This window comes from Motacilla alba, chromosome 1A (assembly GCF_015832195.1).
Source record: "Motacilla alba alba isolate MOTALB_02 chromosome 1A, Motacilla_alba_V1.0_pri, whole genome shotgun sequence".
Taxonomy (NCBI): Eukaryota; Metazoa; Chordata; class Aves; order Passeriformes; family Motacillidae; genus Motacilla; species Motacilla alba.
In genome coordinates this window covers 71,371,546-71,388,323 of record NC_052031.1, presented here as the reverse complement: position 1 = coordinate 71,388,323, position 16,778 = coordinate 71,371,546, and the positions used below count along the sequence as shown (strand labels likewise).

General features: G+C 41.9%; 1 long non-coding RNA gene across 8 annotated transcripts in view; it reads right to left on the bottom strand.

Annotated features, from left to right (window-relative positions):
* Positions 1-16,778, bottom strand: part of LOC119707714 — a 288,774-nt gene that overhangs the window by 99,126 nt on the left and 172,870 nt on the right. For all 8 annotated transcript variants that reach the window (XR_005258828.1, XR_005258826.1, XR_005258825.1 and 5 more), the window contains one exon: positions 7,192-7,250. This is a non-coding gene — a long non-coding RNA (uncharacterized LOC119707714). The remainder of the gene's footprint in view (positions 1-7,191; positions 7,251-16,778) is intronic.

Here is a 16,778-nt window from a genome sequence, read left to right as displayed (position 1 = left end):
AATTGGAAACCGTAGTGCAGAGAATGGCCAGATGCAGATGATCTAAAAACCCACCTGATCCTGGGGCCTCCACTTCCAACTGGCTAGGCACTTCTGAAGGCATAGAACACCCAGCAAAAACCCTCTAGGTCAGGGATTAGGTGGAATCTAGGCCTAAAAGGGGTTGAAAATTGGCCTTAATGCACTGGGGTATCTTTCCTGCTTTACCTCCTGGCAGCCAAAACATGCCAAGGGGCTCTTGGCCAGAAAGTGAGGCTGCAGCCAAGCCTCACAGGGGACAACCCACAGGGGCTCAGCTGCTGAGCTCTCAAAGCAGCAGCCCTCCCCTTGTCCATACTGAAACGGAAAACAAAAATACTCATAAATAAAAGGAATAACAATAAAACCTTCCATTCAAACAAAATGGCCATCCTTTCAAAGACCTGAGACAGAGATGTTCCTCCTTCAAGAATAAAAAAAAAAAAATCTTGTTTTCCTCCCTTATTTGTTTCATCTTCCTCATAATAAACTATTTTGTGATCATTAGGGAGGTTTACACTGTAGAAATAAGGCTGAGCTTTTCATGTAATTTTTGAAAATGAAAAATCTCTTGGGTAAAAAATTATCCCGCTCTTTATCCTAAGCAATATATGGATTGAAGCAGTCAGGGTTTGGCTGTGTCTGCATACACATTATAAAGTTGCCACAGTGTTACATTTTTATTGACAAATCCCTTCAAAAGAATTGTATTTGCTGTCAAATCTGAACTGCAAAATGTTTACCCAAAACAGAAAATAAGGAGATGCTCTTCACCCCACTGTTTTAGGTCCACATTTTAGAAAACTATCATTAGATTGTTATTTTACTATAAAAGGTTGGAAAACAAAACACTGCTCTCAGAAAATTATACAAAACCCATGTTGTTGGATTTTTTATACATATATTCAGGTCTCATTTACCCTTATATTTGACACAAATGAAAATAAAACAGCATTTTAAGCTCCTGGAAATGACAGTATCATGTTATCTAGATAAGTAACACAAAGCTATTATTGAAATTCTGATAGCATTTGGTTTACTGGAAAAGGAAAATTACCTGTAATGCATAGTTTAAATAATTACTTTTAAACAAAAGCTTCTTTTCTGCAACACTTATTTATCTTCTGAGGCCGGCGCAGCAGGGTTATGTGTTTTATTCAGATTGCCTGGTAATGGTGGGGTGTGTGTCAGCACGGGAGAAGGGGTGCCCGCCTGACTGCTGCTCCTGGCAGTGGGAGCTGGTCCAGGCTCCGAAGAGCCGGAGCGTGTGGATGTGTGAGAAACACTCAGCCTGCCTCCCGAAAACGGCCAGCAGCACGGCAGGGCAGCGGGGCACACAAACCGAAAGCTTAACTGCGCTTAGGACAGCAGCAGCAGCACCAAACCAGAAATATAACTCAGTTTTTGTATTTCACAGAAATACTTCACTTGATTTCAGGTCTCCCAGCCTGAAATTATTTTGTTTGCTCTTACTCATCAATTCTCTGTTCTCTTTTGTGCTCAGCACTGGGTGTTCCCAGCAATATAACTATTGCATATGATATCTGCTTTATATTACATATATACACATATATATTATATATGACATAGTATAGAACAGCTATAGAAGTATATAACTGTTACATGTTATGTATGCTATATATGCATTACATATTATACATATATATGCATCACATATTATACATATTATAAAATAAATATACTCATATATACACATATATGTATTATATATTACATATTACATAACAGCTATAGAACTATGACTGTTACATATTATGTATATTATATATCCATCATATATTACATATATATAACATATATATACATGTGTAATATATTCCATATTACATGACAGCTATATAACCACATGTTATATATGTATTATATATATCTGTATTATATATTACATATATAGCATCCATATTACACACATATATAGTATTATACACATATATATACATATATATAGTATATATACACATATATAGTATTGCATAGTATACAACAGCTATAGAACTATTACATACTATATATGTATTATATATTACATATATAACATCTATATATATGTATGTGTAATATACATATGTATGTATTATATATTACATATTATATAACAGCTATAGAACTATGTAACTACTACATATCATATCTTATATATGTATTATATATACACACATATATTACATATATATACACATATATATATGTAATATACATATTATATAACAGCTATATAACTAAGTACAGCCCAAGCTAATTTGCTTTATTCATTCCCTCTATTTTTAAATATGTTTACTTACTCGTGTGGCCCCATTCATCTGTTTAACATCTTGGTGTTTAAAGAGATCAAGATTCTAGAAATTAAAAACCATGATTTCCTCAGATGAGCAAACGCCAAAAATGCTACTTACACTTCAGAACGGAAATTGCTAAATGAAGCGGTTTCTTTCCTTAGCTGAACAAATATCTGACAAGAAGCAGAGAAGAAGGCAAAGGCTTCTCGGAGTTATGACACTGGCCAAGAGGAGGCAGCAGGATTTGTCCACTGCACCAAGCCTGAATTGTCGAGAAGCTCAACAGCTCCACAGAACCGACACGCGTTGGAATACCAACTAACTTTGGAAAGATGCTTAAAGAAAACCATGGGAAACGGTCACTAGCTGATGTTCCCAGGTTCTGAGGTGCCCACAACAGCTTCAGGAGACCTAACTCATCTTCCCAGAACAACAGTCCCAATGCACACCACCTCCTGGCAGGCTGGACCACCCTCCCGGGGGAACTGACATTCCTGGGCAAGCATAGAAAGCAGAGCAGACAAATAAGCTCAACTGCCTTTTTTTTTTTTTTTCTTCCTTAAATAAAGAGCATTTCCCATTTCAGAAAAAGCGAACAAGAAGTGGACACCCACACACAGCCTCAAAGGCAAAGGAAAACAGAGATTTCCAGAAACCCTGCCCTTCAGCTGGCCCAGACACACCAGGAACAGCCAGATCCTGCAGATCAGCACTGGGACTTGTCATAGGGAAGCACAGATTAAATACTTGAGCTTTTAACTGCTCATTCACTTACTCCCACTATCTAAGGAAAGAAAGGAAATGATGTGCCTAAAAAAAGTGTACCATGTGCAGGGCACACGTATATAGAAACCCCAAACTTGCTCACAGGAGAACGGCAGAGGAATTGCCCATCATCAGGGGCAGCTTGGCTTTTTAATTGCAGATTTTTTTTTTTGTTTGGAAAAAGCCTTTCTAAAAAGCAAGCCAAAAAATCACCAGAAAAGTGAGCAGGAGCATTCTGACCTAAACTAAAGAGGTGAAGAGAATCCAACCATGCACACAGAGAGAATGGGTTCACAGAGGAAGGCAGAAACAAGCAGATAAAACCTCGGGCTCTAACTTCAGATCCCAAGCAGATTGAGCCAAGGCAATTCCAGCTTTACAGCTTTTCTCCAAGACTCTGGGGCCACTTCTCATTCCCAATCTCAGCTGCCTTTTCTCACTGCTTTTAGGAAGAGGTAGCATTCGATCAGTTGGCTGTTTCTGGAGCTACTATTTTTCATTGCTTGTCATTTTTAGGCAAGAAGATGGTCACCCACCCTACCTAATAATACCAAAACTCATGCAGATTATGTTAAACAATCTACTCTTGGTTGCCTTTTTTATTATTTTTTTTTTTTGGTAAAGGGAGAAGCAAACCTGTAGTTTCTGTTTGTCAGAACAGGCAGAAAGGACATTTCACACATGTTTCTGGTGCCCTCAGTTATCATTTCATGTTTCATCCTATTTTCATGGATATGTGGACAATGTGCATGACTTTAACCTGTGCTGTCTGGGAATATTCATCCACTGATTCTCAGTTACCCGAGCAACTGCTGGGTGCAAAATGAAGGCACAAAAAAGAACCTTATCCTAAGCCCCTTCAGTGCTATTAAATCATCCCAGTTCCTTCTCAGGTGACAGTCCTTGCAGCTGGCATAACAGTAAGCAAACTCACAAATGAACACTCCAATAAAACACCACGTTTTGATTTGGACCTGCTCCCTCAACATAAACACGATCCTCTTCAGACCTGGTGGGTCTAACAATCAGTGAGAGGTGCCCACCCCGAAGCCATTCTTGCAAACAAGCCTCAGTCTTGGATTTTTACTAAAACTAGCACAAGAAGCCCCAAAACCACAGCCATCAATGCAAGTAAGAGGTGCAGATGTCAAAGTTCAGGATGACACAGAAGATAAATGATGTGCAAGAACGGGGGCTTCCTCCCTCTCACACCCATGCTCAGAACTGCATGCAAATGTTGTGAGCTTGTAGGTCACCAATTTAGCAACCGGTTTCATTTTGAGACCTTGTTGGAGGGGAAGTAATACAGTAACAGCAATTCCTCCCAACCCACTTCCCATTGTCACCACACAAACAGACTTGAATTCTCAGGTTGACAAAAACTCTATCTGCAACAGAAAATGGGATTAACATCAAAACGTGCCCAAGAAAATGTACATTATTTACCCACTGGAAGCAAAATCTGAGGCAAGAACACAACCTCAGACAAACTCCCTTTCCTTGTTTCACAGAGCTACTCTCTCCAGCCCACACTGGGTGTCCAAGTTGCAGACCACAGAGATCTAAGGAGCTTTACCACGTTTGTGTGGAGGAGGTTTCTGCAACTCCACCGATACTCAACTCTCTCATCAAAATCATATAGAGGGATAAGTCATAAAAATTCCTACTTCATTTGGAAAAAGGTTGAATAATTTATTTTTTAATGACTTAAAAGCAAGCTATGCATTAAAAAAATACCAACATTCCCACTCTTTCAATCTCTGGCTGCTTTTCCTTTTTATCAGGAAGACAAGTTCTGCCACATGGTTCAAATTTTTTATACATTGATCTTCCTATTGTAATTTTTTTTTACTATGATATAAAATTAAACTGCAAGAATAAACAAGGGTATATCTCTCTCTAAGTACATTTGTGTATACATGAACATGCTGTATTTGACAGTTTTCTTCTCCACCTTTCCCATGTCATTTGTTACCACTCTAACTGCAATGTCTTTGTAGTGGGATCCATGTCTTTCTATTTTTACCTGCACTTCCAGTTCAAATTTGATCAGAGTTTAGAGTAACATAATGTTTATATGCCAAGGAACGAGAATAAGAAATCACTCACTGTCCCTATTGTGTGGGAAGACACATCTACAAAAATCAAGAGCAGCAAGTGAAAAAATAATTTATAAATAATATTTGAAAGTCGAATGTTTCGTGATCAAAGGCAGTGGAAACAGAGGCTGAGCCTGAAGAATTATCTGCAGCCTGCCATGCTTTAACTACCAGCTCCTGCAGACAGCTAAGCTGCTGTGAAAAAGCCCAGAAACGGAGCTTTAATGGTAAACACATGAGCCAGCAGGGACAGGGAGACAGCCTGATGCATTCCATGGTTTGCTCGGAGAGCACATAACTTCACAGCAAAAAACCACACGCCAATGCATGGGTTTGAAAATTGCAAAAAACCAAGAAAGCACTGGCACATAAAAAAACCAAACCAACCCAAATACCCAGACCCAGAGGATGAATTGTTCCAAGATAAACGTGTCCAGCTTGTCACAGGTCAATTAGTAACATTCACTGAAAACACAAGCACTTTATTCTCAGACAAAAAAATTTGCCAGTAATTCTGTATTTGTAATACTGGTGGGTCTTCTCAGAAGTGTTAGGGACCAGATTATTTCAGATTAGAAAATGATTTATTCTGTTATGAGCCACAAACTTATTTGGATGTGTGAGTTTGAGCCAGGCTTGCTCCAAGTGCCTGCAAACTCAGTCAGGGCAGTTTGGTATTTTTCCCATGCCGTGTTGCTCCAAGCCTCCTCCAAAAAGCAGCCTAAAGGGCTGTGAGGATGAGTAAGGGAGGCATTTACTGTCCCACAGAGCCTATTATCCCAACATCACACAAAGCATGACAGGTGGAGCCAGCAGGGAATTTCAAACAGGGCAACACTTATCTGAGTGCTATTTACATCCTTGGGGGCTCTGAACATTAAAATTTAAATGCATTCTCACCGATTTAGAGGAGGGGGAAGAAAGTCCAAGATTCTGACTTGAGTGTGCCACAGAGAAAAGGCAGAGAAGCAGAAGCAAATCAGTCCCTCCCTGTTTGGGTGAGCTGTGTCCTTTATGACAGTCACATCGTAGGTATCAATAGCTCTGCCTCCCCGAGAGCCCAGGAAAGGCAGCAGGACAATTTCTGTAATTGACTGGATCAGCAGCCATACCTGTTATTAAGATTACTTGACACACGAGATTAAACAACTACCTGCAGCTGCTCAAACCCCAGCAGCATCGTGCCACTTGATTTGTCTCTGGAGCATGGCTGCCTCAGGCTGTGTGCTCTGGAAATGGGACAGCCTCTCCAAGAGCAGGGGCACAGAACACTCCACTGAAAACTCTTCAAGCTCCTCCTCTGGAAAACACTTTGGTGCTGCCAGCTTCAGAGGAAGGTTTGAAAGCTGGCAGCCTGGCTGTGGCCTTTGTTCCCATGAAAAGCCTTTTGTCCCTGGATGTGCCTCAAGTGAGCCCTGAGGAACTGTCTCTGCGAACTGCAGTTGTCCAGCGAGTGGTGCTCGGCTTTCCAGTGTTGTTATTGTACTTCCAGCGTGGGTTTTATATGAAAGCAAGTGTTGTGTCTTGCTTATACTGTGTTTCACCTTCACCCCATTTAAAGCCGTGTAGAACAGGAAATGAGAGTAAAGTAATCAAACGAGGCTTCAAAGGAGATAAGGCAGTGAAGTTACAGATAGCACACAGGGCCCTTAGCAAAACATTTCTTGCAATAATGCAAACACCAGCCCAGCTGTGCACACAGCACAGCTGTTACCCTCAAACCAGGCACCTTTGTCCAGGCAGCTCACGTGCTCTGCCACCCTTACACCAGCTCCTTACTCCCCAGCCCTTCCTGCATGTCTCCTCAAGAAAATGCATTTCTCCTGCTGCTGCAGGTGAGGGAGCAGCAAAGCCAAGCCTTTGACACAAAAAGGCCGGAGGATCAAGGAACTCAGCTGGACCGTGCAAGCCCTGCACCAGCCTCATCCTCCAGAACGGAGCCAACACGCTGCCAGCTCACATCAGCACCTCCAGAAACGCCTCCCTGGCAAGGAACAGAACACACCTCTTACCTGCCAAGTCTCCCAGCTTCAGTTCTCAACTCCTCTTTGTTTCCTTCTGCTTCCAAGTGCTGATGGCAGCAAGGGGAAAGAAAAGAAAAAAAAAATAAATCAAAGGACGAGTCACAACTATCTCACCCAAAACCCTTTTCACATTCGCTACAAGAGTCCTGAGCAGAATCCCAGGGAAGTGGGGTTTCTCTGCTGAGCTTTCTGCAGAACTCAGATCAGGCTCATAGCAAAGCTCCCCCTAAAATGTGAGATGCTGAACCTGAGACCAGCACCTGTGGCACGAGGAGGAAAGGGAGCTCTCATTAAAGGAAAACTAAGATGGGGGAAGCAGTGGGTATTAAGGAAAATATGGGGATTAGGATGCCAGTACAGCAAGGTGCTTATTCACAAAACTGCAGGAATACATGTAACTTTAATTAATCTGACCACAGACTCACACAGAACCCTTCAGGAGCTGCAGAGAGGAAAAAAGGAGGGAGGGACAAGTGGGAAACTGAACCCCAGTCAGCTGAAATCAATAGCCAGACTGACAGCCATTTCAGTGGACTTTGGATCACACCCAAAGTGGCAGGAGAAAAAAAGGTGCAGCAGGAACAGGGGAAATAAATGAGGGAGCGGATTAATAAGTCAAATAAATAATATTAATAGCACAACTTAAGAACAGCTGAGGAATTGCAGAGGGAAGGACAGATTTTGCTCTTCAGGCTCATACATGGTGGCTTCCTCTATCAATATCACTGGAGCAGTTTTGGATTTACATCAGCGTAAGTAAGAACAAAATCAAACGAAGGAGTACGGAGTAACTGGAGACAAACCAAGCCTTATTGAGTGTTCCAACACTGGGAGGCACTCAGATACTATAGTGCTGAAGGCCATGCTACCAGATTGATTAAATGTTTGATCCATCAGTAGGAGATTTATCTGAGATGGGGAGAAAACAGAGCTCTCACTCTAGACTACTAATCAGCTATTATTTATATTTGCTGCACGCTATAAACATACAAAGGAGATGCTTTGTAGATTTTGCTGTAATAATAACTCACAGTTGTTCCCACTCCTGAGATTAGTTCTAACAGATTTCTGCAACGTTTTAAAGGTGTTTTGTAAAATTATTTTGAAAGAAGTTTTCATAACAAAATCCCAGGACTTGCTTTCCTGCTGTCATTTAGATCCTAAAGACTGATATCAAACACCACAGAAACTAACCCCAGAGCCATTTATACTATTTTTTCTTGCATGCACTATTTTTCTTGGACAAACAAGGGAGAGTTTCTCTACGCCTCATTGCCAGGCTCGTCGGGAGTTTTATGTGACAGTGTGAAAGTAGCAGTTTCTTTTCAACAGTTTCATGCTCCCACAAACACAGACTAGTTTCTTTCAGACACCTACTTTCACTAATGCACTGCCATTCCTTATGTCATGTCACTCTCTGTCTCTGTTCTAAAACCACAAGCCTTAATGAAAATTAAAGCTCCAACTCAAGTAAATCTTTCTTTTATTTACTTCTAGCTCCCCTCTAAAAGCGCTGCAATAATGATATTGTACCCGAGTCCACACCACTGGGATTTCAAATTACTTGAACATAATCATTTCATTACAAATAAAAAATTATTCCATCCAGTCTGCCCCTCATTTCCACGCTGACTCCACAAATCCAGCAGTGTGTAACGATGCCTAGAACAATGCCAGTCACATTTTTGTGACATCTCTGTCACCAATACGTTTAAACATTTTTTCCCTTTTTAGTAGATGGCCTACAGGCACAGAGAAGGGTGCTACTGGCAACCTGGGGAAATCTATTTAATCTCAAATTGTAGAGATTTATGTTTAAATAAGTGAAACAAGGTTCCATCTAGTTTCTGCTCCCACAGGTAAACTTTGATTAGTAATTACTAGTTCAGTCCTTAAACTCCAACTAATAATGAGACCATTAAAAGAGACATGTTTAAGCTTTTTTCTTTTGAGAAATGTCTTAAAATATAAAAAAAAATTAAAAAATCAAGTGTCTTTAAGGAAGAAGACTGATTTCTTTCCAGAGAAGATGATGTCCTTGGCTGGATTCTAGTCCAGTGGGATCTATCCAGACTCTTCAGAATGTACAGCAACTTTAACCAGAACAGGAGGGAGTTTTTTACAAAGCTGGGAAGCTGTAAGTGCAAAGCTAGACTTTCCATATGGAAGGTCAATTTGTCTTTCAGATATGCACATTTATAACAGGCTTGTGTTGAACAGAGCAGGACACACAAAGCACTGTCCAGCTTGGAAAAGACTTGGATCCTCTTCCAAGGTCTAATGACAACAAGTGCTTTTATTATTATTATTATCATTATTATTGACCTTACTCTTAAATGCAGCTTCAGAAAGAAGCAACATTTTCACAGCACTTCCCCATGAGTTACAGGCAGTTTTATTCCCAGTGCTTGCTTGTAGTGCTGTCAGGAAAGGTGTGATCCCCAGCACTGTGGAAAGGAATTTCAGAAGGTCCATCTTCATTTGAGAGTGTTTGCCCAATGTCAATCACAGGTCAGGCTCTTAACTACATTACAGCAAATTTATTGGTGATTTCAGATTGGTAAATAGGCCACCAGTGCATGCAGGATCAAAAATTAGAGCTGTCTTGGGTGTAGCACCATTTGTACTTGAGATTTATCATCTGCTACATAGAGGAAATGGAGCAGAAAAACTTGTCTCTAAGTCACTATTTCCCTTTCTTCCATCTCCCAAAAATAAAACAACTTAAAGACATTGTGAAAGCTTCACAGTAAGACCCATGCAAAACTTTTGCCACAAAATGTAAAAATCCCTCATGCTTCATTACAAATCTGAAAAACAAGGCAGTATCTGCAAACAACTTTCACACAATTATTATGAGTGTTAAAACAGAAACTAGAGAGAAGCTCGGATATTGAGAAAGAACTATGGTTTTAAGACTAAATGATTCAAAGTAGACTGTTCTCATATGCTGTGGCCAAAAGGCAGGGATAAATTAATATTTTCAGAAACTGAAAACCACCTCAGTGGACAAGGGAAAAAAAAAACCAGTTCACATCATTTTGCACAGTCCCAAATTTGTGTTTAATAGCAGTAAGTCTTTATCTTCAGGTGCAAACAACTTGCCTCAGCAGTTGAAAACATTTCATAATTCAACGTTAATTCAGGGGTTCTGGAGATATTTCAGAATTAGACTGTAATTTATTAGCCATTAGAAAAGAAACTACACAAAGCAAGCGACCGATATTACCCATCCACACAAACAGCATTTGCCTTCCTGGCTCTGTTTTTGTGGGCAGCAATGCAATTGGTCCCATCGCTTCAGCCATTCCCCTCCCGTAAAACTCTGTGATTCTCATTTTTATGGTTTCAGGTCCCTTACAGCAGCCTCCAAAGGGCAGGACCGTTTCCATGTTTCCATGCCTCGTGCCTGGGCAGCGCAGCTCCCACCTGCAGCTCCAGGGCAGCGTGCAGCAGCACACACCAGCATCCCGCGGGTTTGCGCCTCCCTCAGCGCTCAATGTGGGCTTCAGGGGGGCAAGCACAAAGCTGGCCACCTGGAACCCAGGATCACTTGGGCTGGAAAACACCCTGAGGGTTTGGGAGTGGACTCAGCGGTCTAACACTGCCCAAGCCACCACTAAATCTGCCCTCGAGGGCCAGGTGTGCACATCCTGTGAGAACCTCAGGGGATGGAGACCCCAGCATTGCCCCAGGCACCCTGTTCCAGTGCTTGACAGCCCCTTGGTGGGGAAACTTCAACATGCAAAAGCCTGGAAGAGCAGCTCAGGAGGCACAAACTGCACTGCTCACCTCAGCAAAGTGCCAGCATGGAGCACCCAAAAATGACTGTAAAATGACTGTCTCAGAACTTCTACATGGAAAAAGAGCTCTTTGTACAAAACACTGTCTGGCTTCCCACTCTGATGGTGCAGGCATGTGGCATTTGTTTAGCCTCCTCCCTTCTAACAAGAAAGCATCCTGAGGGTGTACAACAACCACCCAAACGAGACAGGGAGGAATTCAAGCCCTTCAACAGACTCCTAAAATACCAGAAGGGTATTTACACCCTTTACTACCCTCCCAGCACAGAGGTAGTTGTACAGAAAATGTCTTGAATCAGATATGGAGAAGCACTAATAATCCATTTGCACTCTGGGTGAGCTTGGCTAATGAATTCAAAGGAGAGCAGAAGCAAGCCACAGACAGCCAGATTTTTAATATCCTCATATTTTCTAGTAATGCTGTAATTGTATTTAATGTTTCACTTTGTTGTCCATTTTATTGTTGAGACTTTAAAATCATCTGGGATTCCTTTGGGATATACAGCACTATATAAATGTAAGTTATTATTATCAAATAACAATCAGTGGCCATTTAAATTACACAATAGCTACCTGATTATACTTAACCAAGTTAAAGCTCTAATAAAAAATGATTATATATAATCTAAATTAAAGATATTTTTTTGCCAGCTCAAAGAACCCAAAGTTTTTCACAATGGATATGCAAGTGTCCTTCAACATCTGAGTACTTAGATCAGCTGGGATTTCTGCTGTTGCTTTCAGTGGAGACTCTGGCAGAGAGTTAAACACCTTGACAATTGCATTTTTCTGAAGCAGCAACACTTAAGATTTATTTTGTTTCCCACAGTTATTTGAGAGTATTCCCCTGCACCTCTGGTATTGATCCTGCAGTGTCTCTAACAGTTATTTGGCTGTATCACCAGCTCTGTGTACGCTGTAAATCTGAGCCACTATTCCAACCCAACACAGAGGCCTCTGAGCTCACGCTCCAGCTGCAGACTCGGCGCTTGTCCTGTCAGCTGGGCACAGTGTGGAACACAAAAGCAGCTAACCCTGCCTCTCTGGGCTCAGAGGCTCTGTCCTGCTCCTGGGACCCATCCCCAGGGACTCGGCATCCAAAATATCCACCTCGGGCATGAAACGGTCCACGCAGCCGTGGGAGATGTTTTGGGATGCTGCAGATTCTGAAAGTGCTGTTGCCAGGCACGCCTCAAAATCCCCAATTCCTGCAATCAGCAATAAGGGACAGCGACATTTTATCCAAAAATTCTTTTGGAAGGTTATTTGCTTGGCTTGGAACTGTTGGAAATCACATCCTCAGGCTTCAAATCCACTGGGGAAGAAGCTGAAAGCCCAACATGACTCTAGGATTAAAGGTTAAGAGAAGAACCTTTTGTTCTTTCCTAATAAATACCAGGAGACCAGGGGCATGGGGTGGGGGTGGAAATGTGTCTTTCCTGGCCGACTTGCCTTGCTTGTCCTGTGTGGAATGAGGACAATGGCATTAACCTTGGTATGGATGAAAAGCACTGGGGATGGGGCTGTGTCACCTTTCAACGATAACAGCTCACCCTGGGGACCTCTCAGCATGAAAAAAATAAAAAAAAAATAAAATCAATGACCTGTTGAGAAGTGATGACCAACCCAAGTCCAACTCAGCTGGGTTAAGAACACGGCCAGGAACCCTCCAGCAGAGAGGGACAGGCTGCCTTAAGGGCTGTAAAATCCTAATGGGGCTGAAACACTCCAGGATCTGAAGAGGCAGGCTCAGGTGACAGTGTTCAAAATCCAGTGACCTCAGAAAATTGATTAACATTAGTTAGGATGGACCTGGGGCTGTAACCTTTACTTCAATCAGTTCTGGATTCTTCTGAAATATTTAAAAAAACAAAACTTAAATCTAAGGTTTGGCATAGATTTCTCTCCTTTACCTGCTTCCTCCTCAAAATATTTTTTTAAAAGTGAGAAGCTGGTGACTTGATTTTAGGTGAAAAATTTACTAAAAAGCAATAATTTCAAAACAACTCCATACATGTCTCCCAACGAGAGTATAATTATTTTGCTCTGAAGTAGATACTTTTTTAAAAAAGTGTTCAATTTTCACGTAAAACTTGTTCATTTTAGTTTAAAGTGAAAATAACTGAAGCGAGGAAAGACTGCATATGCCTGGAAATGGTGTTAGTTCTTTAAGGCCTGGGCTAAGATCACAGCGGCTGAAGATTCCCTCTCCCCAGCAATGCAAACAGTGACATGCCACAGACCCTTGCCATACACTTGATGGCCTCAGCGGCATCCTGCCAGCTCGTACCAGCTGAGAATCTGGGACAGCAGCCCCAGCTGAAACCAGGGCTCCCTGGCACATCCACACACACACAAAGCTGCAGACAGCCCTCACGGCACGGTTTGTCATCCAAAAGGACAGCAAAGGCAGAAGATGAGAAGAGATTGTTATTAAAAGGGAGTATAAGCATCTGTTGCAAAGGGACAAACCTGAGGAAAAGCAAAAAAAGCAAGGCATGGATTTCTTGAGTTCTAGGCTCCCAACTAATAACTCGCCTTTTCCTGGAGTCAGGATGGAAGCAGAAATTTAATAAATTAATAAAACCCCAGCAGTGTAAGAGCACAGCAACGACACGTAAATTTTAGCTAACTTTGATTTTAAAGTGTCACCCACTGGTGTCTCCTGCTTGCTGCAGCACACTGCCAGCAGTCCTTGGGCTGCACAGGCTGGTGGATGGTGCCACCCGTGTCCCGAGCCACCAGGGAACCCTGCCTTTGGCCTGGCTCGTGTTTCCTGCAGGCTGTGAGCAGAGCAGGGGTGCAGCCAGGAGCTGCCGGCCGAGCCAGGGTGACAGCCCGGGGCGGGGAGCCAAGGGGAGCAGGGCAGGTTCCTCTGGCAGGACACAGCCTGCCAGCGGGCAGTGCCATCAATGTGCACCCGCAGCACAGCCCACGGAGAGCAGCGAGTGGCGATGACAAACAGCACTTGCAGGATCACATAATGAGGGGGCAAGGCTGCTTCTCTGGAGCCGCTCCACTCAATTAGTGGACAAGGCTTTTAATGCTGCTCTGCACAACCAAAGCAATTTTGATTACTTAGAGCTAAGTCTCCATTTAGAATGAGTCAGAAGCTAAAACATCTTTTTTTTTCCCCCCTACTTTCTTTTAATATAATTTATCTCCAGAGTATTCGAATGTATAAGCTGACTGAAGGCTGGACACACTAGCCTCTGTTTGTGGCCAAGTGATGTTGAAACTATATTTTTTTAAAAAATAAGTTCAAAGAGTATCTATTCTAGCAAATGAAACTGATAAAAAGACAGCAAGTAATCAATATTGTGCCAGAAGTAAGGGCCAAATTTTGCTCTTTTTCACTGTAATTTAACTGAATCTCTGAGAGGGGATTTTGGTAGAACAGCCAGCATTTCATGACAATACACAAAGAGCAGTAGCATTCTTGGCTTGCATCCCCTTGTGCTGGGTTTACAACTCCTAATGTGACTGGTTCTGTTAGCCAAAGACCAAAACTGGATTACCTCCTGAGTAGAAGGTAATTTTTTTTTTCATTTAGCATAGATTTTAGTTGATGTTTAGGAAGTGCAATTTAGTCCAAGAAACTCACAAAAACCTGAGCAAAGTCTGCTAATATTAACAATGTTTCTGAGTTATTTTTACTACCTTGGGTCCAAACCCGAGCTCCCACTGTTCAAAGAGGAATTGTACAAATAACTGTGGATTAAGGAAACTTTTGCTGGGCAAAAGGACATGCTGCCAGCAGTTTAAAAGCAGCTCCTGTGAACAAGATGCTACTGTCAAACCCTCCTTAGTGATTCAAGGTCTCACTGGGATCGGGACCTGAACTTAAATGAAATATGATTCCGAACAAGGTGCAGCACACTCCCATCTGCCCTAACCAGTGGGACATCAGGATCTCCTTACCAAGCTTTTCAGCCCAAGCTCTGGCTCAGCCCTCACACATTCCCTGGCACTGGGTGGGGAGCCCAAGAGCTGTTCCACAGGGAATAGCCTGCTCACCCTCCTACGAGTTATCCCATTTCTCCTTCCATGACCATCTATGCATGGCTGCATGTGGAGATGGACTAAGAATGGCATGCAAGGCGAAGACAAATTCCATCCAAGATGTTCCTTTAGTTTAGGAAGGAAGAGGATAAGAACACGAGCACCTGAGAGCAGCTCTGAGCACTAGACTGGACAGTTAATGAGTCTTCTTGGAAATCTCAAGAAATCAGAATACTTTGTTTCATGTGTATTGAAATGAAGCATTTTGATGTTCAGAATTTTATTTTCATCTTTATTTTGGCTGAAACTACTTATGAGATTTGACCCAAATTCCTGAAAAACTGCCGCTGCTTAGAAACTGAATTTTTGGATGCATAAATTTGTTTCTGTGGGAAAAAAATCTTTACCAAATATGCAACATTTCAGTACTTCATCAGGATTTCTTAGGAGTGGGTGGAGGGGACTGGGGGTGCATGCTGCAGCTGAGAAAGGGATTCCTTACCAAGAACCAAGAGGGATTATTTATCACCCCCCTCCTCCCTAGATCTGACCCAGCACACAGCTGTGTTTTTCCCTGCCCTCCAAAGCACCCAGCTCCCGTGGCAGGGCACCCAAACCAACAAAGCAAATGTCTGATGCATTAAGGACACAGAGTGGATGCAGGCTTTGCCTAAAGCACAGAACCAGGAACATTTTAAACTGCTTCATTTCCCAGCTCCAGTACTGCTATGTATGTATAATTTATTTAAGATTTGACTCGGCAGGGTAGCTGCATGCAATCAGCATATTGTTTTTGTGAAGGTTCCCCCCTATTGCCCCTCAGACAGATTTTAACTGTCACTATATTGGCCTTTTGAATTTTTGTTTTCATAATACCATAAGCTATTTGAACATACATTATTATATACTAATCACTGCTTGTCCAATTTTTTTTTTGAGTCTTACAGGCGACAGCAGAGAACAAGAAATGCAATTTAGCTGGAACTTCAAAGCAATGTTTCACTATCATCCAAACTGGAGGTCTTTTATGCCTCTCTCACTATTTGGTTTTAAAAGTGAAAGGAAACCAGTTGCTTAAATGTGTTCTTTCAAATTTCCACCCACTTCCCACTCTCAAAGGAGGGGCTTTATGATAATAGATAGGCTGATCTTGAGATCAATCACAGATAGAGATATATTTACTGTCCTCACATAGTCATAGTATTGCTTACATACATGAATTAAAGATTGCCTAAATCCTGCCTTTGAACACTTCCAAACTTTAAAAAGATAGAGATCTATATTTGAATTTCATATCCATCTCATATCTCTACAGTGGGATGAACAAAAACACTCAATTCCATCACACCTGAACTCCATAAAAACTGGATCTTTCAAGATTTCCCATCATCATGTGGACTCGTGTACATAACAACCTAGCCCCAAAAAGCTAATACCGAACAGCTCCACTCCACACTCATCCTTTCTTTTCAGGAGTGCCTCTGTACAGCTCAGCTTTGCTTTTGAAGAGGATTAAGGTACACTCCGGGTGGCAATTTTAGTGGGGAAGCAAAGTGCTACAACAGGAACCAGCACAGAAAAATATTCAATTGCATAGGCAGGCTTGGCCATTACTGGCCTAACACAGGGCAAGCCCGAATAACGTCCTTAGTTACAGTGAGATGCTGGGCGCTCAATGAAAACATTTTAGAGAAAAATTCAGTGGCTCACAGGTGCAAAAGGTTGTATTCCTGTAGATATTAGGAATGGTTACTTTATACATTTAAATCC